This window comes from Neomonachus schauinslandi, chromosome 8, assembly GCF_002201575.2.
Source record: "Neomonachus schauinslandi chromosome 8, ASM220157v2, whole genome shotgun sequence".
NCBI lineage: Eukaryota > Metazoa > Chordata > Mammalia > Carnivora > Phocidae > Neomonachus > Neomonachus schauinslandi.
Window position 1 is genome coordinate 133,011,389 of NC_058410.1, and position 27,967 is coordinate 133,039,355.

A 27,967-nucleotide genomic window follows, 5' to 3' on the forward strand; every position below is an offset into this window, starting at 1 on the left:
AATAGCAACAACTCTCTGAACAGAAAAGTGACCACTTTCTGGAGGGTAGGACGTGCGGAGAAGTGAATCCAAGGCAATATTCGGGAGGATAGACGGCGGGGGAGGGGGCCTCCGTCAGCCGCTTCTGGCAAGTGATAGAGCCGCGGAGCACAAAATGAGAACTTTTAGAAGTCTGCTCTGCTGAGGGACGTCACTCCAGTGGCTAAGCGGGAGGTGGAACCCTCATGGGACAGTGTGGTCTCAGGACCCTCAGGGTCACAGAAAGACCAGGGGTGCCTGAGTGCAGCAGAGCTCTCAGGTATCAGAGTGGGGAAGCCACTGCAGAGACAGAGCCGAGGCGTGGGCTCTCAGCTCGGGGTTGCCATAAACCGTGATCCGCGGCACAGTCGGGCCACTGGTCCTCAAGCAGGGACCCAACAAGCGGCAGATCCGGGGACACTCCCCTTCCTCCCCTGGGAGGAGCAGTGCGGGAGCGCACCACAGGAATCTGCTGGGTTTGGAGACTCCACACCGAGTCGGGTGCCAGAGATAGAAATGCTCGGTCACAGGCTGGGTGAGCATGGAGTGCAGCCGGAGACCGGGGAGAGGGGAGCGATTGACTGCTTTTCCCTGGGGGCTCACTGAGGAGCGGGGCCCCAAGTTTTCGGCTCCTCCGGGACGGAGATTGGGAGGCCGCCATTTTCACTCTCCGCCTCCAAAGCTGTACGGAAAGCTTGCAGGGAACAAAAGCTCCCGAGAGCAAACCCGAACAAATTACTTAGCCAAGACTGGGCAAGGGTGGGGCAATTCCACCTCCAGCAAAGACATTTGGGAACCACGGCAACAGGCCCCTCCCCCAGAAGATCAGCGAGAACAGCCAGCCAAGACCAAGTTTACCGATCAATGAGAACAGCAGAACTCCAGAGCTAGGAGAATCAAAAATGGGGGTGCTAACTGCTAGGATAAATGAGGCAGAAGAGAGAATCAGTGATATAGAAGACCAAATGATGGAAAATAAAGAAGCTGAGAAAAAGAGAGATAAACATGGAATCCATGGCTTTTTTACCATGATTCTTTAGTCTTTCAAAGTTAACTTTTTTTTAACTGTCTTTTTTTTTTAATTTTTCTTTTTCCCTTTTTCAACCAACATCTTATCAATCTCTTTTTTAGAAAACATTTTTATTTTTCATTTTTAGAGTCATATTCTATCCTTTCATAGTAGTTACCCTTATTTTTGATTTTTGGCATGTATATATAAGTTGTTCTCTCTTTAAAATTTTGAGATACAGTATCTTCTAACAGATCAAAATATATCCTAAATCTCTAGTGTATGGCTTTGTTCTAGTCTCCTGCCTGATCACATTCTCTCCCTTTTTTTTTCTTTTTTCTTTTTTAAAAACCTTTCTCTTTTCAAACAGTTCTTATCGTATCAATTCCTTTTATAAAATTTTTTATAATTTTCATCTTTACAGTCATATTCCATCCCTTCATCGTATCCACCCTTATTTTTGTACATATATAAGTTTTTCTTTCTTTAAAATTTTGGGAGGCACTTTCTTCTAACAGACCAAAATACACCCAGAATCTAGTGTGTGTCACTGATCTATGCACCAGCCTGATCATATTTGATCATATTTTTGTTTTGTTTTGTTCTGTTTTTGTTTGTTTTTATCTTTATCTTTTTCTTTTTTCTTTCTTTCCCTTTCTTTTCCCCCGGTTTCAGGCCTTTTCTGATATGTTTAGAGTACATTCTGGGGACGTTGTTACCCTGTTAGCATTTTGTTCTCTCATTCATCTATTCTCCTCTGGACAAAATGACAAGATGGAAAAAATCACCTCAACAAAAAGAACAAGAGGTAGTACCGACTGCCAGGGACTTACTCAATACGGACATTAGTATGATGTCAGACCTAGAGTTCAGAATCATGATTTTAAAGATACTAGCTGGGCTTGAAAAAAGCATGGAAGTTATTAGAGAAACGCTTTCTGGAGAAATAAAAGAACTAAAATCTAACCAAGTCGAAATCAAAAAGACTATTAATGAGGTGCAATCAAAAATGGGGGCGCTAACTGCTAGGATAAATGAGGCAGAAGAGAGAATCAGTGATATAGAAGACCAAATGATGGAAAATAAAGAAGCTGAGAAAAAGAGAGATAAACAACTACTGGGTCATGAGGGCAGAATTCGAGAGATAAGCGATACCATGAGATGAAACAACATTAGAATAATTGGGATCCCAGAAGAAGAAGAAAGAGAGAGAGGGGCAGAAGGTATATTGGAGCAAATTATAGCAGAGAACTTCCCTAATTTGGGGAAGGAAACAGGCATCAAAATCCAGGAGCACAGAGAACCCCTCTCAGAATCAATAAAAATAGGTCAACACCCTGACATCTAATAGTAAAACTTATGAGTCTCAGAGACAAAGAGAAAATCCTGAAAGCAGCTCGGGAGAAGAGATACATAACCTACAATGGTAGAAACATTAGATTGGCAACAGACCTATCCACAGAGACCTGGCAGGCCAGAAAGGACTGGCATGATATATTCAGAACACTAAATGAGAAAAATATGCAGCCAAGAATACTCTATCCAGCTAGGCTGTCACTGAAAATAGAAGGAGAGATAAAAAGCTTCCAGGACAAACAAAAAGTAAAAGAATTTGCAAACACGAAGCCAGCCCTACAAGAAATATTGAAAGGGGTCCTCTAAGCAAAGAGAGAGCCTAAAAGCAACATAGACCAGAAAGGAACACAGACAATATACAGTAACAGTCACCTTACAGGCAATACAATGGCACTAAATTCCTATCTTTCAATAGTTACCCTGAATGTAAATGGGCTAAATGTCCCAATCAAAAGACACAGGCTATCAGATTGGATTAAAAAACAAGACCCATCGATATGCTGTCTGCAAGAGACTCATTTGAGACCCAAAGACACCCCCAGATTGAAAGTGAGGGGGTGGAAAACCATTTACCATGCTAATGGACACCAAAAGAAAGCTGGGGTGGCAACCCTTATATCAGACAAATTAGATTTTAAACCAAAGACTGTAATAAGAGATGAGGAAGGACACTATATCCTACTTAAAGGGTCTATCCAACAAGAAGATCTAACAATTGTAAATATCTATGCCCCTAACATGGGAGCAGCCAATTATATAAGGCAATTAATAACAAAAGCAAAGAAACACATCGACAACAATACAATAATAGTGGGGGACTTTAACACCCCCCTCACTGAATTGGACAGATCATCTAAGCAAAAGATCAACAAGGAAATAAAGACTTTAAATGACACACTGGACCAAATGGACTTCACAGACATATTCAGAACATTTCATCCCAAAGCAACGGAATACACATTCTTCTCTAGTGCCCATGGAACATTCTCCAGAATAGATCACATCCTAGGTCATAAATCAGGTCTCAACCAGTACCAAAAGATTGCAATCATTCCCTGCATATTTTCAGACCACAATGCTTTGAAACTAGAACTCAATCACAAGAGGAAAGTCAGAAAGAACTCAAATACATGGAGGCTAAAGAGCATCCTACTAAAGAATGAATGGGTCAACCAGAAAATTAAAGAAGAATTAAAAAAATTCATGGAAACCAATGAAAATGAAAACACAACTGTTCAAAATCTTTGAGATGCAGCAAAGGCAGTCCTAAGAGGAAAGTATAGAGCAATACAAGCCTTTCTCAAGAAACAAGAAAGGTCTCAAGTACACAACCTAACCCTACACCTAAAGGAGCTGGAGAAAGAACAGCAAATAAAGCCTAAACCCAGCAGGAGAAGAGAAATAATAAAGATCAGAGCAGAAATCAATGAAATAGAAACCAAAAGAACAGTAGAACAGATCAACGAAACTAGGAGCTGGTTCTTTGAAAGAATTAACAAGATTGATAAACCCATGGCCAGACTTATCAAAAAGAGAAGAGAAATGACCCAAATCAACAAAATCATGAATGAAAGAGGAGAGATCACAACCAACACCAAAGAAATACAAACAATTATAAGAACATATTATGAGCAACTCTATGCCAGCAAATTAGATAACCTGGAAGAAATGAATGCATTCCTAGAGATGTATCAACTACCAAAACTGAACCAGGAAGAAATAGAAAACCTGAACAGACCTATAACCACTAAGGAAATTGAAGCAGTCATCAAAAATCTCCCAACAAACAAAAGCCCAGGGCCAGATGGCTTCCCAGGGGAATTCTACCAAACATTTCAAGAAGAATTAATCCCTATTCTTCTGAAACTGTTCCAAAAAATAGAAATGGAAGGAAAACTTCCAAACTCATTTTATGAGGCCACCATTACCTTGATCCCCATCAAAAGGAGAATTACAGACCAATATCCTTGATGAACATGGATGCAAAAATTCTCACCAAAATACTAGCCAATAGGATCCAACAGTACATTAAAAGGATTATTCACCATGACCAAGTGGGATTTATCCCTGGGCTGCAAGGCTGGTTCAACATCCGCAAATCAATCAATGTGATACAATACATTAACAAAAGAAAGAACAAGAATCATATGATCCTCTCAATAGATGCAGAAAAAGCATTTGACAAAGTACAGCATCCTTTCTTGATCAAAACTCTTCAGAGTATAGGGATAGAGGGTACATACCTCAATATCATAAAAGCCATCTATGAAAAACCTACAGCGAATATCATTCTCAACAGGGAAAAACTGAGAGCTTTCCCCCTAAGGTCAGGAACATGGCAGGGATGTCCACTATCACCACTGCTATTCAACATAGTAGTATTAGAAGTCCTAGCCACAGCAATCAGACAACAAAAAGAAATAAAAGGCATCCAAATCGGCAAAGAAGAAGTCAAACTCTCACTCTTTGCAGATGATATGATACTTTATGTGGAAAACCCAAAAGACTCCACCCCAAAACTGCTAGAACTCATACAGGAATTCAGTAAAGTGGCAGGATATAAAATCAATGCACAGAAATCAGTGGCATTCCTATACACCAACAACAAGACAGAAGAAAGAGAAATTAAGGAGTCAATTCCATTTACAATTGCACCCAAAACCATAAGATACCTAGGAATAAATCTAACCAAAGAGGCAAAGAATCTGTACTTAGAAAACTATAAAATACTCATGAAAGAAATTGAGGAAGACACAAAGAAATGGAAAAACGTTCCATGCTCATGGATTGGAAGAACAAATATTGTGAAGATGTCAATGCTACCTAGAGCAATCTACACATTCAATGCAATCCCCATCAAAATACCATCCACTTTTTTCAAAGAAATGGAACAAATAATCCTAAAATTTGTATGGAACCAGAAAAGACCCCAAAGAGCCAGAGGAATGTTGAATAAGAAAAGCAAAGCTAGCAGCATCCCAATTCCGGACTTCCAGCTCTATTACAAAGCTGTCATCATCAAGACAGTATGGTACTGGCACAAAAACAGACACATAGATCAATGGAACAGAATAGAGAGCCCAGAAATGGACCCTCAACTCTATGGTCAACTAATCTTCGACAAAGCAGGAAAGAATGTCCAATGGAAAAAAGACAGTCTCTTCAACAAATGGTGTTGGGAAAATTGGACAGCCACATGCAGAAGAATGAAACTGGACCATTGCCTTACACCACACACAAAAATAGACTCCAAATGGTTGAAAGACCTCAATGTGAGATAGGAGTCCATCAAAATCCTAAAGGAGAACACAGGCAGCAACCTCTTCGACCTCAGCCGCAGCAACTTCTTTCTAGAAACATCGCCAAAGGCAAGGGAAGCAAGGGCAAAAATGAACTATTGGGACTTCAGCAAGATAAAAAGCTTTTGCACAGCAAAAGAAACAGTCAACAAAACCAAAAGACAACCGACAGAATGGGAGAAGATATTTGCAAATGACATATCAGATAAAGGGCTAGTATCTAAAATCTATAAAGAACTCATCAGACTCAACACCCAAAGAACAAAGAATCCAATCAAGAAATGGGCAGAAGACATGAACAGACATTTGTCCAAAGAAGACATCCAAATGGCCAACAGACAGATGAAAAAGTGTTCAACGTCACTCGGCATCAGGGAAATCCAAATCAAAACCTCAGTGAGATACCACCTCACACCAGTCAGAATGGCTAAAATTAGCAAGTCAGGAAATGACAGATGTTGGCGGGGATGCGGAGAGAGGGGAACCCTCCTACACTGTTGGTGGGAATGCTAGCTGTTGCAGCCACTCTGGAAAACAGTATGGAGGTTCCTCAAAAAGTTGAAAATAGAGCTACCATACAATCCAGCAACTGCACTACTGGGTATTTACATCAAAGTTACAAATGCAGGGATCCGAAGGGGTATGTGCACCCCGATGTTTATAGCAGCAATGTCTACAATAGCCAAACTCTGGAAAGAGCCAAGATGCCCATTGACAGATGAATGGATAAAGAAGATGTGGTATATCTATACAATGGAATATTATGCAGCCATCAAAAGGAATGAGATCTTGCCATTTGCAATGACATGGATGGAACTGGAGGGTGTTATGCTGAGCGAAATAAGTCAATCAGAGAAAGACATGTATCATATGACCTCACTGATATGAGGAATTCTTAATCTCAGGAAACAAACTGAGGGTTGCTGGGGAGGGGTGGGAAGGATGGGGTGGCTGGGTGATAGACATTGGGGAGGGTATGTGCTATGGTGAACACTGTGAATTGTGCAGGACTGTTGAATCACAGATCTGTACCTCTGAAACAAATAATGCAATATATGTTAAGAAAAAAAAAAAAGAAGAAGATAGCAGGAGGGGAAGAATGAAGGGGGGAAATCGGAGGGGTAGACGAACCATGAGAGATGATGGACTCTGAAAAACAAACTGAGGGTTCTAGAGGGGAGGGGGTGTGAGGATGGGTTAGCCTGGTGATGGGTACTGAAGAGGGCACATTCTGCATGGAGCACTGGGTGTTATGCACAAACAATGAATCATGGAACATTACATCAAAAACTAATGATGTAATGTATGGTGATTAACATAATAATAAAAAATAAATAAATAAATACCAGTAGCATTTTCCACAGAAATAGAACAAACAATTCTAAAAATTTGTATGGAACCATAAAAGACCTTGAATAGCCAAAGCAATCTTGTAAAAGACAAAACTGGAAGACTTTAAGTTATATCACAAAGCAGTAGTAATTAAAACATTATGGTACTGGCATGAAAATAGGCACATAGATCAACGGAATAGACTAGAAAACCCAGAAATAAACCCACAATTATATGGTCAATTAATCTTCGACAAAACAGAAAAGATTATCCAATGGAAAAAAAATAATCTCTTCAACAAATGGTGTTGGGGAGGCTGCCTGGGTTGCTCCATCCATTGAGCAGTTGACTCAACTCATGATTTCAGCTCAGGTCATGATCTCAGGGTGGTGAGATCGAGCCCTACGTACGTCAGGCTTTGTGCTCAGCGGGAGTCTGCTTAAGATTCTCTCTCCACTCTGCCCTTCCTCCCCTCCCCGCTCACACACACACTCTCTAAACAAAACAAAACAAAAAACAAATGGTGTTGGGAAAACTGGACAGCCACATGCAAAAGAATGAAACTGGACCACTTTCTTTCACCACACACAAAAATAATCTCAAAATGTATTAAAGACCTAAATATGAGACCTGAAACTGTAAAAATCCTTGAAGAGAACACAGGCAATAATCTCTCTGACATTGGCTGTAGCACCATTTTTCTAGCTATGTCTCCTGAGGCAAGGAAAATAAAAGCAAAAACGAACTATTGGGATTACGCCAAAATAAAAAAGCTTCTGCACAGCAAAGGAAACAACAAAAACTAAAAGACGACCTACAGAATGGGAGACGATATTTGTAAATGACATATCCAATAAAGGGTTAGGATCCAGAACATGCAAAAAACTGATACAACTCAATCCCCAAAAACCAAATAATCCAGTTAAAAAATGGAACATGAACAGACATTTCTCCAAAGAAGGCCAGATGGCCAACAGACACATGAAAAGATGCTCATCATCACTCATCATCAGGGAAATACAAATGAAAACTACAATGAGATATTACCTCACACCAGTCAGAATGGCAAAAAAAAAAAAAAAAAAAAAGCAAGGAACAGCAAGTGTTGGTGAGGATGCGGAGAAAAAGGAACTCTCAAAAGTACCCTGTTGGTGGGAATGCAAACTGGTACAGCCACTGTGGAGAACAGTATGATTTCAGCCCATAAAATTAAAAATAGAACTACCCTATGATCCAGGAATTTCACTACTGGGTATTTACCCCCCAAAAAAAACTAATTCAAAGAGATACATGAATCCTTATGTTTACAGCAGTATTATCTATAATAGCCAAACTATAGAAAGAGCCCAAGTGTCTATTGACTGATGAATAGATAAAGAAGATGTGGTGTATACATACAATGGAATATTACTCAGCCATAAAAAGGATGAAATCTTGCCTTTTGCAGCAGCATGGATGGACCTAGAGAGCCTAATGCTGAGCGAAATAAGTCAATCAGAGAAAGGCAAATACCATATGCTTTCACTCATATGTGGAATTTAAGAAACAAAACAAACGAGCAAAGGGGAAGAAAAGAGAGAGGAAGGCAAACCAAGAAATAGACTCTTAACTCTAGAGAACAAACTGATGGTTACCAGAGAGGAGGTGGTGGGGGGTGCTGGAGGAAATAGGTGATAGGGATTAAGGAGGGCACTTACCATGATGAAAAGAAAAACCCAAGGAAAATCGAGTTTCTCTTCCTAAAAGATTTGTATTTGAAGAGAGACAGGTTTGTTTCACTAACAGTTCGCTGAAAAATGCTTTGAGTCTAACAACGTTGTACCTTGGCCACTGATCTCAGCAGATAATGAGAACTCAGGTGATAGAGAGGAACAACAAAGTCAGTTTCGGGCAGGACCTTAGTGCTGTGCATATACAGTACATATAGAATGGACCAAACAGTCCTGGGAAAGAGTCACATAAGCCATTGCTGGACTGAATTTATGTGGTTTCTTAGATACGTAAAATAAATAATTGTGATTTCATAAGATCATTCGGTTAAGTTACGGTATTTTCACTCTGGATACAGAAAGTGAATTAACACGAATTTTTTTGGGCATGTATCATTCGGTTTAGCTTTTAAAGATCCTATTCTTAATTTCCTTTTATAAAGAAAACAGCTATATGCTTATTTAGCCTTTCATTTAGTATGAAGTGCACCTTGCTGAATTCTTTTAGTATTAAGTGTGTGTATAGATGATTTCCTTTCTATATCAGCATTCTCTTGTCTAATTCTTTCAGTGGCATAATGTCCTTGTGTGTGTGTGTGTGTGTGTGTGTGTGACATCATGCCCACTTGGAGAGTGATGAATTGGGTGTCACTTTGAAGCAGTCACAATGTGTCATGTTAGTACTTTTGCATTAAGTTGCCAGTTAATTAAATAACCTCTGTCTTTTACTACAAAAAAAAAAAAATCTTGAGCTTTATTAAGTTAGAAAATTTACAACCAATAGCATAATCAATAAAACATTAACAAACATGTCACCCCCGACAAACCTTTTGTATTGATTTTCACATTCTTACAAAGCATGCCTGTAGCCTTGAAATAAAAACACCACTGTGGTAATGGGTTGTCACCACATTGGCCAAACATACCATTCCGCGGGGTGGTTGTGAAACTCTTGGAATTGCTGTTGGTTCTGGTTGTTTGGAAATATCCAATTACGGATGCTTTTGAAATGGTCTCCCTGCTGGAACGAGTTTAACTCCTGCGCCCACCAGAGAAAGGTAGAACTGATAGCAGGGCTGTCACTTGAACCTTTGTCCATCGGTGGTTGCGGAGTGAAGGAAGAACTGAAGCCATTTTCTTGCTAATCCATGTAACAACAATAAAAGTTTCTGCCTTAGTTGTCTGAGTTTTTCAGGAGGCTATAATTCTTTTCAGTCTGAAATATCCAAATGACATCTTCACATCCCCCATGTGAGCGTGCGGAGATGACCATGTTGTGGGCTCAGCGTTAGGGGGCTGGGTTTGAAGAGTTGCTGGAAATGGGTGATGGAGCTGGAGCACGTTATTTCTCCTGCATGGCTTTGCTGCCAACCAGCAAGAGCTGCAAATGTGTCCTTGAATATGGATAAGGAAAGGTCTACGTGGCTCTCTCAAAAGGCAATCTGTGGCCTGGATTTGCAATTCTGAGATTGGAAGCTGCCCAGGAAGGATTCGGTCTTGCGGCTCCCTTGTATGGCGCCATGTGGAGGTGAGGCTGGCTTCCCTGGAAGCAGGAGGACCTGCAGGCGGGGCAGCAGCATCAGTACCACAGGTGGGTGGTTAGGCACCTCCCACGTACACTCAGGAAGCCTACTGTAAGATCCTGCCTTTAGTGCTGATTCCATAAATACATCCCAGGGCAGATGGACTCACTGTGGCAAGTAGCAGACACGGGGCTCCCTCTGGCCAGTCTGGTTTCCCATTTAGAGAAAACCTTCATAGGACGGGGGGTGGGGTGGGTGGGAGGTGGGGACTTATATATTTGAAGAAGGTTCATAACTTGTCTGATGAAAGTATTATTCCTTGAATTCTAGAGTTTGACTCTCAAAATCACAAACATATTCTTTGACTCATTCATTCATTTGTTCATTCGGCAAAACATGCCGTGCTCGTACCGGAGGCCAAATACTGTGCCTACATCTTGAAACACAACTTCAAACAAATCCTCGGTCTGTTTGAGGACCTAACACAGTTACAAGGAAGTATTGGCCTTTGAGCTTTTGGAAGCAGAGGGGAGGTATTTGGTGGTGAGGAAAGCAGTCTGTCCCTTGAGTTTGGAGAGCCAGCGTTAGGTGGTCAGGCAGTCTGGACCACCACTCTGGAGCTGTGGTTGCCTCCCTGTGCCCTTGGGAGGATGCCCCTGTGAAAGGCTGTCCTGAAAGACAAATTGTTCTATGCCTAACATCAGCTGTCTCTCCTATGCCCTGTGGAGAGTAATGATTTGTTAGACTAATGCAAGATGGCTGCCAGGAGAAAGAAATGGTGGAATTTCTGTAGGTTAAAATGGTTATGTGGGTTCACTTTTACTGAATGTTTTATCTGTTAGGACTTGATGCTGTTTTCCTCAAACTCTCTTCCTATTTTCAGTGGTAACCACGGCAAACTGAAATGCTGAGCCTCTTATTAACAATGGTTTGGGGCGCCTTGGTGACTCAGTCGGTTAAGCATCTGCCTTGGCTCAGGTCGTGATCCCAGGGTCCTGGGATTGAGTCCCATGTCGGGCTCCCTGCCGGGCAGGGAGCCCGCTTCTCCCTCTCCTCCCTGCTTGCGCTCTCTCTCACTGTCTCTGTCTGTCTGTCTCTCTCAAATAAATAAAATCTTTAAAAAGAAAAAAACAATGGTTTCTGTGATGGATATCTTTAGTAGTAATAATAATAATTCAGTTGGGTTGGAAAGTGGAAAGCAAGAGGCTTCTATCCAAGCAAGGACCTTTAGAGAAAATTCTGGAACAACAGCTTCCCAGAGAACAGAAATGAGACAAAGACTACACTTGTTATGTGCTGTGTGCTATTTTAAGTTGGATTATATATGCCGTAGTGGGTTGAATGGTGCCCTTCTCCCCCAGAAAGATATCTCTAGTTCTTAAGCCCTAGTATCTATACATGTGACCTTATTTGAAAAAAGCATTTTTGCAGATGTAGCTAAGTTGAGGATCTCAAGATGGGATCCTCCTGGATGACCCTGGCGAGCCATAAATCCAATGACAGGAGTCCTTGTAAGAGACAGAAGAGGAGAACACACATAGAGGAGTCCGTGTGGAGACTGGAGCAGTGATCGGAGATAGCCGAGAGCTACCAGATGCTGGAGGAGACCAGCGAATGAATTCTCCTCTAGAGGCCTCAGAGGGAGCAGGGCCAGGCTGACTCCTTGATTTTGGACTTCTGGCCTTCAGAAGTGTGAAAGACTAAATTTCTATTGTTTTAAACCACCCAGTTTGTGCTAGTTTGTTTTAGCAGCCCTCGTAAAATATTACAGGTCCTAATTCGCTTCACCTTACAACCACCCTAGACGAGGTACTATTACTATCATCATCCATCTTCTAGATAAAGAACCGAGACTCAAGAACAGACTCAAAGACATGAGGTCCTTGAACCTGGGCAAGGTGGCCCCGGGGGCTGGAACCCAGGCTGATTGGGTCCACAGTCCATGTGCATTATCATTGCATCAGGGGTCCCCAAACCGACACAACTTCCTAAGCTATGGAGACCAAACATCTGCCTTCTATAGGCTCCTCCAGCTTTGAATTCAATTTACCTTTTTAGCACCAAATGCTGAAAACTTGGATAACTCAGAAAAGAAGAAAACACTGGAAGCATCTGCAGTCCCACCTCCCAAAGGGATCCATGGTTTATGTGTAATTTACACACACCCCTAAACCACACACCCACGCATAATATTTTAATTGAAAGTGGTGTGTGTTCTCATGCATCACGATTCCCAGATTTCCTAGTAAAATTTCAAAAACAACACGTAGGATTACCATACCAACTGTTTATTTTGCCAACTAAGTAAGGCCACTGAAACGACCGCAAAACAACAAACAAAACCTACCATCCAAAAGTCACCATCATTGTATAAAAGAAAGGAAGTTTAACCCCATAAAAGCAAGATCATACTCTCAGAAGAAAGAACGGTGCTATAAATTAAATTTATTTAACTTTGTGGAAAACGCAATCTGTTGAATTTTCTCCACCCTCCCAATGCCATGGACGGGTGGAAATATCCTTAGAGACGAAGAGCAGGCTGTAGTGTAGACCAGGGCAAATGTCCGTGTGCCTTCAGAGCCCTGAGAGTTCTTGTCGAAACGCAGATTTGATGCAGTGGGTCTGGGTGGGCCCTGAGATTCGGCATTCTAGCAAGCTCCCCGGTGATGCTGTTGCCAACCCAGAGATCATCCCTTGATCCATGGTTTGCAGGCCCCTAGACAGGGGCACATCTTTGTGTAGTCGGATTTTTTTCTTTTCCGGCACCTGCTGTAAACATTTCCATGTATCAAAAAACCGTTCTTTCTACAAGACAACTTCATACCTAGCCACCTGAATGTGTCTTGACTTGGTTATCCCATCTCTTTTTGATGATCGTCTGTGTTTTTCTCTTCCCTTTTCCTCCGGCTCCCTCCTATTATAAACAGGGCAGTGATGAACACTCTTGTACCTACCTATCTCTGCACTTCTCTGATTGGTTCTGTAGGCAATATTCTAGAAATGGAGCAGCTGGTTCAAAGGAAAAGAGCATTTGACAAGGACATTTGCAAAGCATAAACATGTTTCCTTTCATCCTAACCCAGCCCCAGAGGTCAGAAATTAGAACCAAACAGTTGTCACATGGCTAACTAACATCAACTCAAGGGACCCAGTCATGCAAAACAAAACAAAGCCAACAGAGAATTTCTAACAATTTTTTAGGCCGCTTTGCATCTACACATTTTAAGTAGGTCTAGGAAAAAGCAGAAGAAATGGTAGAATCTGTAGCAATTCATGGGCTCAGGCGACAAGGCTTGGTGTCAAGTTTAGCTCATACTTTCTTCCTGAAAGCAAGGATTGCCTGTTTTCTTCCTCAGACTAACCAAGAAAAGGTGTGACAGAAGGACGGAATATTCTAATGGGCATGGTCTTCACTTGCTTTTTCATAGCCCAGCTCCCATCTCTCAAATACTGTAGAGATGATGGGGCTTGGAGCCTGCAGACTGGCCGGGAGGCTCTTCACTGGAATTCTATCAGAGAACAAACCCTCGTTCTCTCTGGGGATGTGACTCGGCCAAAGGCAGCAGAATGACCCACAAACATACCTTGAGTTCCTGCCTCTCTAAGTCTTCAAGGGGTGTCAGTGAGTACCCTGTAAGAATACCTTTTTTTTAATACCAAGAAATCGGGGATCCCCAAACCGACACAACTTCCTAAGCTATGGAGACCAAACATCTGCCTTCTATAGGCTCTCACTACACTCTTTCTAAACCCATCCCAGATCCCAGGGCCTGGAACTAGGGGCTGCTGGGTTGTACCACTCCAGAAGGCTCGGGTTGTACGGAACTGTCTGGGAATGTAACACAAGCTCCTGCCAAAGTAATAAAATGTAGTAACCCCATGTTGTGCATGGGGCATGGTAGGCACAAAGTAAAAACTGTTGAATGAACCCAGATATGACCTCTGGATCCTTCTTGACATAGCCCTTCAAACAGCCGCTACACACTGGATTTGGCATGCAAGAGGAACCTATTTGCTATTCCTGCTTTAAAGAAACACACGAAGAAGCTGCCAACACAGAACATATTTAATCAGCTTTGCACGAGTGTGTGTTGGGTACATGCATAATGTGTATGCAAATACAGTTTGCTTAGGACATGCAATTCTCTCCCTTCCCTCCCTCCCACTCCCTCCCTAAATATATGATTCCATGAAAACCACACCTGTGACTGCTTATTGGAACGGGAAGGGGTCCAACTTATGTTCTCAGATGTATAACACTTGCCTGTGAATTTCTAAACCGTGCTTCCTATAATAAACCACAGTGCCTGGCAGAAAGGTACGAAATATTTATATTTGGGCCTAATCACGTTTCCACGGGCTTCCACAACTAGAGTTGATGATACGCATGTTTGTGGACGTGGCTCTTTCCTTTCTCCCTCCCAGGCTAGCTTCTTCCCTGTCCCTCCCTGCGGCCCAGCTCATTAGACTGAGAGAACAAGGAAATGTGATCTGTACTCAAGTGGACTTGGAAAATGCCATTAGCATTTTTGTTAGCATTTCCATGAAAATCGATGGGAAAAGGAGGACAGGAAAGAGGGGCAGAGCTGGTACGTTTTATTTTCGTCTCCCAGGACTCAGGATGTGATAGGACGCACTGTTTTACTTGCCATGGAAAATCTGAAAGGGGTGTTGAAATCCTGATATAAAGATAATTTCACAACACACAGCCTTTCAGTCCTGTTTCCCCATTTTGCCCTTTTCCGCAAACTAGCATTTAGAAATGGTCAGTTCCTACAGTTCCTAATCTATCATGTGGAAAATGATCTTACTTTCCCATTTGTCCTTCCCTTTCTTTCCACACCCCTCAGAAAACTTTGGGATTCGTGGAAAGGTTCCTAAATGATTTCATTCCATTATTTTCCAAAACTTATACTGGATTTGCAGTTTTGACAATGCAATTGTCTAGCCCTGTGTCTGTGGCCTCTTTTGCTAAAGAACAGAAGGTAAACTTCTTCTCTTGGCCAAAAAAATAAAAAATAACAGGCAATGGTAGAGCGGAAGGAAATATTTGGGATAGATGAACTATGGTTTGATCGGGCGGGATTGTGGCATTGAGTTATTAAAAGAGCCTCAACTGGTTACAATTTGGCACTAAATTTTCCGGTGAGGTTGCAACTACCCTATGGGAAATGCAAAACACCCCTCATTTATTCCGATTTTGGAGAATATCACAGGAACTTAGAGTCCTTTAAACACTATTGGAGTTGACAAAGTTTTGTCTAGTGAAAGATGGGGTGAAAGCAAGAGCTTAAAGTTTTCTATCCATTCAGACAACCTTTGGCAGCAGTTGATATTATGAGTTAAATTAATTGAAGTGTGGAAAAAGCTAATGACCCACTGGGGAACAAAAAGAGCTCCTTAATGAAAGAAATGGAGTTAAATTTATAGGAGATTTGCTGATGTGCCCTTTGGAAATTGTACGTTTGCAAAGTCCTCTTACATAGTTATTAGTTGGAGCCGAATTATCACCAAATGTGGCCCCGGAGATGTGATAAGGTGGTGCCCATCCGAAGACGCAAAGTGCTGCTCCATCGTTTGGTTGGTTTTCTCACCATTTTCGTTAATGCTTGTTGGCTCTTGGCTCCCTTCCTCTCTGGTTTTTAGACATTGAGCTCTTGGGAGCAGTAATCTTCCAGTCAGGCTTTCTGAGAAAGTTCCTGTCCAAGAGAAACATGAATTTTCTGAACCCATTTGACAGACAGTTGGTCTGGGTAGAACTCTTGCTTTACCAACTGGGAGAGAGGAAGCCAAGAACGTGACAATGCCCAGCGCAGGGAGAACATTGCAGCTGCCACAGGAGCACGAAGAAGCAGGCCACTTGGCACATGCAGAGGACCCGGAAAATGTCCTCAAGATGGGGTGTGGCGTGGGGTGACAGGCAGCGGAGTGTGGCTCTCCCATCACATTCCCCCCATGACCTGATCACCAACCACTTGAGGATTTGGGAGTCACAGCCAATGGTTTTCTCTGTCTCGTCTCTCCTGAGTCCCCAGCGTCCAGAAAGCTCTCAACGCTGGATTTCCTCGAATGGTGGAAAGAGCACAGGTCCGGGTGTGCACAACCCTCCCCCGGCCTGCTTCCCCCTTTACAAGAGGGTCCCTGGGTCCCTTACTGAAATTTGCAAAACTTCCGCATTATTTTTCTTATAAAATGAAGTCATAATACTTACTTCAGAGGGCTGTTTTAAGAACTAAGCAACACAACTAGGTAGAATGCCTATCACAGTCTCTCAATAAATGTGCATTATTTTCATTATTATATATTAAGTGAATGGCTAATAATAATAATAATAAATCTATATTGTGGGCTCAGTACTATCCTAAGCATTTAGAGGTGGATACCCTCAACTGATCAGTGGAGAAGCGCAAATTCTGAGACAAAGAGGAATGTACAGGGGCCAGAAGAGGGGCTGTGGCTGAAAAGAGAAACTCGGTGATTGCCGGAGGAGCCCAGGAGAAGATGCTGGCCACAGAACTTTCTCGTTGGCAGGAGCCGGGCCCTCTTTCCATCCTGGCAGCCTTCACAGACCCCGGGACTGTGCAGAGTGAGACTCCAATCGGTTGTCTGAAGCTGGTGCTGACCAAGAATTTATGGAAGATTTTATTGCTATTTCCAACTGAGAACTTTTCTTCAATCATTTATGGAAAACATAAAAGCCAGTGGGAATCAAATAGGATCAAACAAGGTCAGAACCACTCTTCCAGATGCTGCACACAGCTGTTTTTTGCTTAAGCAGTGGGAGCAAGAAAGAAGGATATTCGTTGACTATTTGGGTCAGAGACAGCACTGTAAAATCTCTCCTCCATAATTCATCTCGTCCCAAATAGAATGTGAGGTCAAATTTCAGACCCTCAACCTTTTTGTCCGTCGTCTTCTTCTTCTTCTTCTTCTTCTTCTTCTTCTTCTTCTTCTTCCTCTTCTTCTTCTTCTTCTTCCTCCTCCTCCTCCTCCTCTTCTTCTTCTTCTTTTTATCTTGTGGGACATTCTCTGGGATAGTGTATATCACAATTCCAGAAACAAGATGGAATGTACCGAGGGCTTCCTTCTGTGCCAAAATGCGGAAGGTTCTTTCCGCTGATTCCATTTCACAGAGCCAATGGAGTCTTAGCCCTGGGAACAAAGAGAAAAGTGGGAACAATCCCGCTCTCAATATTCATAACTCATGTGTAGGCTGAAAGGGTTTTTTAAAACAAGTTGATGGCCATCCTTTGAACTTATAATGCTCCTTTCACCGAAGGGGTTCTGGAGGATTTTGAGAAGATCTAGCCAGCCAGATCGCTCTTCCCTCCTCATGACCTACAGATAGAACTCTCTCTGGGGACTCAGTACAGAGAAGGAATCTGTCCATCCCACACTGGCTCTCTCTGAGTCCAGAAGAGCAGGGCTCTTTCTGCCAGCAACAGAACCTTCCTAGGCTGTAATCCCTATGTAGCTGTAGACCGGACCACACGCAGGGATTGATATCAGATTGGCACAATCACACATTTGGTGTTCTCATTGGTTGGTCCGAGCACAAATCCCATTCCTCCCACTGGGAATACACCCTGGAATGACCCAGAGAGAGAGGGCTGAGGCCTGCTGGTGGTGGTGTGGGATGGGAAGGGGTGGCGGGCTTTGTCTCCTGGTAGGAAGCTGGGTTGGCTGATCCTAGGCACCCTGCCTTCTGAAGGCAGAGGGAGAGACTGGGTCTGCACTCCGATCATCACCATGCCTAAGGGGATTGAAGAGAGGCCAGTGGGTTGCAAGAGTGATTATTTAAAGGATACAAGCATTTGCTTTTAAAGTGAGAGAGGGGAAATCATGGAATTTAAAATGCCCTTGAGTCTGCTCAAGTTGAGGGCCTGAACTCGTGGAACAGAAAGAAGGCTTTTGGGAGTGGACCACAGAGAGTCTTCGCTTTGTTCTTTTTGGGAATTCTGGTGAGCTATCGGAAAAGAGAGGCCGAAGAAGAAAAAGCCAGGAAGAAAGATGAATGAGTCATTCGATTAGCAGAGTGGTTCTCAAACTTCAGCATGCATTAGGACCAGGGGGAGGCAGGAAGGTGCCAAGCCAGAGCATTTTCCCAGGATCTGGGGTGGAGGGGGTGGTGTGTGTGTGTGTGCAATGCAATAGGTCTGGGCAGGGTTTGGGGACCTGCAGACCACACGTTGAGAAACACTAGATTACGTGCGATAGCTGAGCAGACAAGGGTGTAGAATCAAGAATCCCAGGAAAATCTCGTGTAGACTCCAGAATGACGGAGGGGAGACCTGGAAGGGCCAGTGGGCATGTAGCCCGTGGTCCTGGGTGCTCCAGCCAGAACCTCTCTGGAAGTGACAGTGACGTAGTTAGTGCTGAGAACTGTCTGTAGTTCTTGATTACAATCCAAACAACAATGAAGGCCACATGTAATTCTTTCCACGGGCAACCTTCTGCCTGCAGAGCTCACTTCTCAAGCATCTCGGGTGTCTTAGGATAGTCTTTTCTCTCACGCGTTTTTCTTCCAAAGTCAGTTATATGTGAAAAAGGACTAGAGTGAGAAATATATTTATTTTTAGCCAAGAGGTGGCAATACTCAACTCTTCTTTCTGGGAGCAATGCTTAGTTCCCCTTTTCTATTTAAATATTTAAATCCATTGTTATATCAAAGTGAGATTTGGCTTCTTTATTCAGGTAAAAGTAGCTAAATAAAGACACACTTAGGAACTCATAACATCGTACATTTAAGTGCTGGAATAAAGTCTAAATTATAAAGGAATTCTTGTTTTTGTTTTTGTTTTTTTTACCATGGGTAGAGTTCAGAAATACTTTCAAAGTAAAAAAAAAAGAAAAAAAAAGCCCAACATATTACCTCCAGGAGAAAATGAAATACCGTGATACAATAGATTATGCTTATGATTTTATTTAACACTTTAATCTTTACCCACAAACACAAAACTACCTGAGTGGAAGCTGGTTTCTTAAAAGGAAAAGAGGTGAATATTATAATAAGTGCCCTTAAAACATCCCTGCTCATCATACCAAATCTTTTTCCAATGTCTCATTTAGCTTTTGCTAACATCAAGCGGGGATTTTTAAGTCACATTGCAGCTCCCAACTGCTGTGCTCAAATTGCTTCTGGAAGCACAGAGCCCTCTGTTGCTGCTTCAGATTTTGCTGTGGGCTGGGGAGAAAGTGGGGAGAAGTCATTTGCATCAAAAAACACTAGCTGTCTATTCCCATTAGAAAAAACACTTGGTGTTTTAGTGCAAATTATTTTAAAAGGGCAGATAACTTATGGATGCAGAAAGGGTAATCCACAAAGATGTATGCAATTTTGTTCAGTTGCATGTCCGGAGGGCAAAAACATCAAGGATAACAAGTGTACTAAATACAAACAGACACAATCATAAAATATGACACCCATGATTAAAATACCCTTTTCAAGGGTCCTCTGCATTTAGGAGAGAACTGCCTTGTTAATATCAAGGCCCATCATTTCCAAGATTCAGAGGCAGATTAAGACAATGATATCTTTTCTTTATTGACTGTATTCTTAGAAGGTTATGAAATTCTTTAATCAGACCAGCCTAGAATCACAGAGCTGGTCAGCGAGGAGATTCCTATAAGGGTTAGGAGCTCAGGCGTCGGAGCTGGGCAGATCAGGTTTTGAATCCCAGGTCTGATACGGGGATGATATCTATCTTCTTTGGAGTCTAGAGGATTTCATCCACAAATGGGAAATTGAGTTGTTGAGTGATTAAAACCACAACAAAACCAGAAACCCAGGGGTAAAGTGCTTAGTGTAGTGCCTGGCACAGGAAAAAAAAAAATGTGCATGTGTGAGTTTTTCTTCCCTTAAAGCCTGATTAGAGAGAAGATTTGAAAGCAGAAAATCACTAGTATATCATAGGAAGAGATTTTTATGGTTTCAGATATTGGTAATTAAAACAGTAAGAGGAAAATGAAACCTCATAGCTATCTAATTTGTGGACGGCATTGATATAATAATTATTAATTGCCAAGGCTTAGGTTTATCTACTTCATTTATCTGAGAGTAAGAGTTAATAGCTATCGAACACTTACTTGGTGGGGTGCCTGGGTGGCTCAGTCAGTTAAGTGTCCAACTCTTAATTTTGGACCCGGGCCTGATCTCAGGGTCCTGGGATGGAGCCCTGCGTCCAGCTCCCCACTCAACAGGGAGTCTGCTTGTCTCCCTCTCCCTCTGCCCCTCACCCAGTTCATGGGCTATCTCTCTCTAAAATGAATAAATAAATCTTAAAAAAAACAAAACAAAACCCTGAATGCTTAGTTGGTGCCGGGTGCCATTGTAAGTACTTTGTATGCATTGTGTCATTAATCCTCACAACATCTTCATGAGTAGGTCCGATTATCCCCATTCCACAGCTCAGGACTAATAGGAACAGAGAAGTTAAGTGACTTGTCCAAGGTCACACAGCTAGTAAGTATTGGAACCAGAATTTAAATTCAGGCCATTATTACAGAGTCTTCCTTCTTAGCTGCCATATTTCGTTTACTTGTTTATTTTTAATTCCTCACAGCTTTCGTACATAGTGCTGTACCTACTGGGCACTGAATATTTACTTAACGATTATTTAAAGGATGCAAACACTTGCTTTTAAAGTGGAGGAGAATGAAAGGGTTGACTTGTTTCTATTGGATTTTGGAAAAATAAAGTCCAGGACTGCCTAGTCAGAAGGTAGATGGCATCTTCCCAAAGACCCATGGGATAACACTCTATGCAGCCAGGGACAGTGAGCCAGAGACTGCACACTAGGCTTAATTCTTCAATTCAGACCCAGAAATATGTTAGCTGATAAAGAATCTCCCTCAGTGTGGTGTCTACAGAATGACCTAGATGGTTAAGATCAATGTAATTGCTAAGATTTTGTGACATTATCATGGTGTACTGGAAAAACCACAGGGTTTGGTTTTTGGACTAGACCTAAATCAGGTACTTGGCTACACCTCTTAACAGCTCCATGAACTTGGGTATATTACATAGCCTCTCTGAGCCTTAGTTTGCCAATATGGAAATATGAAAACAAAAATAATATTTGCTCCCAGCTTTCTCATATGTGATGAATTATATGAAGCTGCTGTGTTAATAATAAAACACTGAAGAAATATGCATTATTAAGGCAATCCTAGCTACTTTAACAGAAAAACCCCATATCTCTGTGGTGTAATGCAATAGACACTTTTCCCCCCAATGGGTCTTCCTAACCCTCAGGTAACTCTACTCTCTGTGGAAACTTAGAGACCCAAGCTCCACCTTGTGGCTTCTCCATCTCCACATGTTTGCTGTGGAAGGGGAAACAATGTGGAGGAACTCCTGCAGGAAGTTCTTAGGGACCAGGAAGTGGCTCAGTCGGTGGCCACGCCTGAGGGCAAAAGATGCTGGGAAATGTAGTCTAGCCACGTGTCCAGGGACAAAGGGAAATGGTTTTGGTGATCAGCTAGCAATTCCAACCCTAATCTTTTAGCAGGGCTCCTATGAGCTCAAATGGCTTAAAGCATTGGAGAGGGCTTTGTTAATCATAAAACATGATAGAAATATTACTATAGCTGATTGCTTATGTAGATGTTTAAGCAAGTAATTTCCAAATGATGGCAATTTAAAAGCTCTCATTAATTTTTTTGTTGTTGTTGTTTTAATACCAATACCAAGGGGTGCCTGGGTGGCTCAGTTGGTTAAGTGGACTCTTGATTTCGGTTCAGGTCATGATCTCAGGGTCATGGGATTGAGCCCTGTGTCAGGCTCCACGCTGTGTGTGGAGCCTGCTTGAGATTCTCTCTCTCTCCCTCTCCCCTCTGTCCCCCCAACCCCCGCCACGCACACACACACTCTCTCTCTAAACCTCCGTAAAGAAAACAAACGAACAAAAACCTCAAAACCAAAAAAAACCACGATTGCAGTAAGTCCATTTAATCTTGTGAAAAGCTCACAGATCTTAGAGAAAAATGGTCACTGACTACTGTACAGACTCATCAGATAAAGAGATGGAGACAGAAATTTGGAAAGAAAAGCATAGCAAAGGTCAACCAATGATATGGCTAATTTTTTTGCGAAAGAGCTATTGCCTCATCTATGAATGCCGTAAAAACACTTTCTGGCAACAAGTGAATTTGCCATTCCTTCACGTAGGATCGGTAAGAATTTCTCTTTGTTTGTTTGTTTGTTTAGGGCATTTGTAAGAAAGTGAGTGTGCATCGAGTATCCCAATTTTCCAGGAAAGAATGGAAAAATCACATACATTCATTTTGTTTTCATCACTAAATATTATTTTTCATCACTAAATACTTTAGATTTTCTTTTTAACATGTTATTTTTGGTTTAAGGTAAACCCAGAAGTATTTGATAGATGCAGAATGATGACAGATTTTTAATACATGAATTAATACATTTAATACACTTTTAATATTTGGGAGATTCTAATGATACGTGTATATTATATAAAGAACATTCTAAGCTATCTTGTCATTCTGCTTCGCTGCTTTGTTTTTCTTCTCAACCTAGATATATTTATGAGCCAGTATATTATTTATATTATGTTATACTATATTATATTATATATTATAGTGTATTATTTATATAATATAATATTATTTATATTATATTATATTATATTATATTATATTATATTATATTATATTATATTATATTATATTTATTGCCAGTCTATACCTACTAGAATATAATCTCCATGAGGATAGGGACTTTGGATGTCTTTGTTTCCTGTCTGCCTGGTCCCTGGAATAATGTTTGGTACCTAGTAGATGCTCACTAATATTGGCTATCTATATGCATACAAGGAAATTAGGTCTCGGACATTCTGGATCAAATGATCTTCTACTGTATATTTGTTCCCTCTTCACATAAGGAATTTTCATGGTTTAAAAAAAAAAGCTTTTTAAAATTTTTTTGAAAATCTCTACCAAGATATTAATAATCTTAGATAGTGAGAGGAAAATGGAATCTTATAACTAAGTTTGTAGATGGCACTGATTTATAACAATTGTTCACAATCAAAGCTTACATACACCTGCTTCATTCACCTGAGAACAACGGTGAACAGCTCTTGAGCACTTACTTGGTGTCAGCTGACCTCCCAAGGGCTTCATATGCATCATTTCATTAATCTTCACGACATCTTCAGGAATGCCGTGTCTGAGAAACACATCCAGGCCCTGTACAGCCACCTCCATTGAGGTCACTATGAATGAAGCTAACGGTGTCTCCTCCACCTGGCATAGATATCTCCACCTGGGAGCTGGGCTCTGGTTTCTCTCCCCAGACTCAGCCAGTTGAAGAGCTGTGCTGTCTTTCCACATAGCCTGGATAGAACAAGGCGTGGGAAATGTGAAGGCTAAGCATCCGTAGGAAAGGGTAGACTCACTGGCTTCTAAGGAGTAAATAATTTCACAGGAAAGGGGTGCTGTGATATTTGGTGGGGAGTGGGGAGAATTGGGAGAAAAAATTAAGGAACCATCAGTGCTTTATAGCTATTTAAAGTTTTTCCTTTTGCTATCATGAACCAATAAATAAAATAGATACATTGATCAACCATAAAATAAAATTTTTTAAAACTTGCTATTTTTTAAAAGATTGACTACTAATTCCTGAGAGACAGAACTGCCTTTGGAAATGCCTATTAGGGACAAGCGAGACTCTGTGGAAATGGACAGAAGACAAGGATTAAGGAGGTGGGTTCACGGTTTTAAGGGGAAGTGTTGAGTGAGGAAGAGAAAGAAGGAAAAGCTGATGAGGTGGCTGGAAATAGGAGAGTGAGGGCCAGGAAGGTCCCATGGGAGTTGTGGCAGCCAGCCTTCAAGATGGCCTCCAACTTATCCCTGCTTCCTGGTAGTCACATCTGGTATTCACACCCTGCAACCGTCTCCTATACGTGCCAGAGTTGGTCTATGTGACTAAATAGAATGTGGCAGGAACGATGCTCTGCCACTTTCTTTCTTTTTTTTTAAGATTTTATTTATTTATTTGAGAGAGACAGAGAGCAGAGCAAGAGCGAGAGAACGAGTGGGGGGAGAGGCGGAGAGAGAGGAAGAAGCAGACTCCCTGCTGAGCAGGGAGCCTGACATGGGGCTCGATCCCAGTACCCCAGGATCATGACCTGAGCTGAAGGCAGATGCTTAACTGACTGAGCCACCCAGGCGCCCCACTATGTCATTTTCAAAGATTAGGCTATAAAAGACTGTGGCTTCTGTCTTAGACTTCGTCTCTCTCTCTCTGTTTTCCTCCCTGCCTCCATCTCTCATCATTCACCCTTGAGAAAGCCAGTTGCCACACTGTGAGCAGCTATGGAGAAGCCCATGTGTAGAGGAACTGAAGATTCCGGCCAATGGTCAGTGAGGAACTGGTCCTGCTTACAGCTGCCTGAGCCAGCCCTGGCTGACATCTGACCGCAACCTCAGGAGAGACCCTGAGCCACACCCCCAGCTAAGCTGCTCCTAGATTCCCCAGGTAGAAAATATCAGCTCTTTTAAGTTGCTATCTTTGGGGGTCATTTGTTATGCAGCAAGAGCTAACTAATACAGTAACAGAGGGGCCACCATTATGCATAGCAATGCCCACTGTTTAAAGGCCAGTACTTGGTGGGAAATGGACTCTGATCCACTCCTATCTCCAGACCCTGGGACACACTTCTTGCACTTGGACAACAAAGGGAATAGGAGAGGGAGACGTGAGTGCCTTGAGGAACTTGGGACTCCAAGCTTTCCCTTGGGATGATTTAGATGGGCCTGAGTTGAGGTGAGGATAATCTGCCGTAAGACACAATTGTCAATAAATCTGGCTCAAATCGGCAATGTGTCACCATGTAAGGTGGCATTTCAGTTAGGAGTGTCTGTTGCAACCAACAGAAAACCTATGCAAACTGCTTTATGCACAACAGGGACTGACGGGTCCAGAGATGGGTAGGCTTCAGGTGAGATTGGATCCAGTAGCTCAATAACGTGCTGCCCTGATTGGTTCCCTCCTGCTTCTCTTCTGTGCTCAGGCTCAGCATCACCCCAGCCTGGATCCTGTCCTGATCACAAGCCAGCCACCAGCTGCAGAAGGAGGCTGCATGCTCTCTTGTTTGTGTCCAGCCAGCGGAGAAATGTTTCCTCTCCCAACCATCAAACAGAAGTCAGACACTCCATGTTGGCTGGATGAGATGAGGCCCTTGCCCAATTCTGAGCCTAAGTTCTCTGGCCGCCTCTCCCTATGCTGCCAGGGCAGTGGGCAGGGATTGTGCAAGCGGGTCAGGACTGGAGCTGGGGGCAGGGGTGACAATGGAGCAGAAGTAGAATGGAGGCTGGCACTGGGATCCAGGGAGGTCCGCTGGTGTGCCCAATGCCAAATGATGAGTAAGGATCAGAACGAGGTTTTGACCCAAAACCCGTCTGGTTCGTCCGTGCTTGTCCGTGCTTAGTTGCTCTTGTCTTGTGGCTGACACCCAGGAAAGGTTCAGAAATCGAAATGTACCAAACACCTCCCACATGCCTGGTGCTGTGTTTTTAGGTGTTCACTCACTCATTTTTCACAGCAGTCCTTTGAGTTGGGTGTTGTTATTTACACTTCTCTGATGGAGAAACTGGACCTCAGAATGTGCGACCTTTTCAAGGGGAACTGGCAAAGTCCAGAGGGGCTCTGTCTGAACAGGTTGTTGAGCAGAATTCTCCGTGTAGCCCTGCGGCGTCTTCTCCTTGCAGGGGGCACTGAGCTGTGGGGCGTGGGGTGTGAGGTGTGGAGGGGTAGGAGCGACAATCAGGCTGGAACTTTCAAGCATTTTGGAAATATTTGAAAGCTATCCTTCAGCCCAGAACATTCCTTAGTCTTAGTTATCTCCCTATGAGCCCTTATTACCACTGCTCCCCCATGCCTCCCACTTGCCAACACAGCCACACACACACACACACACACACAGACTCACACAGACACACATACACACAGAGACACACAAACACAAAACTCATACACAGGTACACACATATAGACACAGACACATACACACAGGCAGGTGCACACACACACACATACACACAGACTTACACACAGGCACACACAACAGGTGCGCACACACTGTTCTCTTGAACCTTCTGGGAATGGTCTGGGTGGATAGTATCCTTCTCTCTGTCCTTCTAACCCTGCGTCACTATCAGGATCTTCCCAGGCTCCCACCAGCTCCAGGATTAAGTGATGGGGGCTTTGGCTGCTGGAAAGCCCCCAGGGGAGTGGCGACTGCAGTCTTCAGATGAGAAGACAGGAAGCCCACAGCTGGGCTGGAAGGCGGTTTCTCAAGAACCAGTCCTATGTCGCCTTCATTTATATGTATATGGAAAGGGCTGCTCGGAGGCACAGAACATTCTCACTTGAGCCTCCATGTCCAGAGACCAAATCATGACGCACCAACTGTTAACATGTCAACACAGGTGTAGACCACCCCCGTGCTTGTCCCCCATCTGTCTCTGGCCCCAGTTTCGTGACACTTCTTGGCTGTTTGGCCTCTCATGGACTGTGGGGTGAGAGGAGACCACAGGCTGTAGAATCAGAACTTGCTGTAGTGTTCAGTTCCCCAGCTTAAGTAAGTCACCTTCTCTCCCAGAGCCTCTGTTTCCACATTTGCCAAACTTCTGCTTTGTTGTTTGTAGGATAGTGGAGCCTCTCTTGGTCATGCTGAAGATTAAAGAGGGTGACGTATGAAGGTAAGGAGGGTGTAAACTGCTGACTCCCGTGGAATGTTGGAGTGTCGCCATTATAAGCGTAGAGAGTAACATTGACGTCACCAGCAGTCACAGGAAGATGAGACAGCTAGAAACCATCCTGAAATTCCTCATGAACACAAAGTTTTTGGTGAATTTTGGGCAATTCCTCTTTCCCTCTGCATTTCAACTGAGTACGTGGATTTGCAAAATAGACCCAATTATAGAAAGCCCACAAATCCTGGTAGGGAGAAATGAGAACAAGCATTACATGTGAAGCCTCCATGTGCAGACTCACTGGAATTCACCTTCCCTCTTCCTGAAGGCTCTTTTCCCCCCTGTGCCTGGGATCTAGAGGGCTCCTATGTCCCCTTTGAGATTGTGAAGTGTCTTGGGTGAGGTTCTTTGGTTGTGGTGCTATCTTGCATCTCAACGCAAGCATTTCCAAGAGGTCAGACTTTGCTGTTGGGGCGTTTGTTGACTTACTGCTCCCATTATGACAAATGGGGCACGAGAGTCCTGCAAGTAGCCTTCCACCACGGGGATGGAAGATGGATCTCTGCTCACCAGAGGTGTCATTCTTTATGGAACTCCTCATTCTTGCTGCACTGAAAAAAACTACCCCTTCTCTTGATGGAACTATTCCTGGCCCAATGAGTAGACAATGAGTGGTCTACTCGATGTCACACCCCAAAGGATCCCACTGCACCCAGGATGAAACCACAACATCTCTTTCTACCTGGAATCCACCCAGGGAATTTCCTGGGAATCAGACAGCAACCTTTGTCTTTGGCTCTTCTTTATGTGCTTGCTTCCAGGGTCCCTGGCTCAGCCTCTGGTCCCTAGTGTCCCCTTTCCCATCCCCTCCAGTAGATCAGTGTTCTCATGCAGGAGGGAATCCTTGCTTTTGTTCATGAGAGTTGGACAAAGACTGAATTTCAGAGCTGGAAGGGATCTTAGAAAGATATCATCTAATAATGCTTCCTTACTTCACTC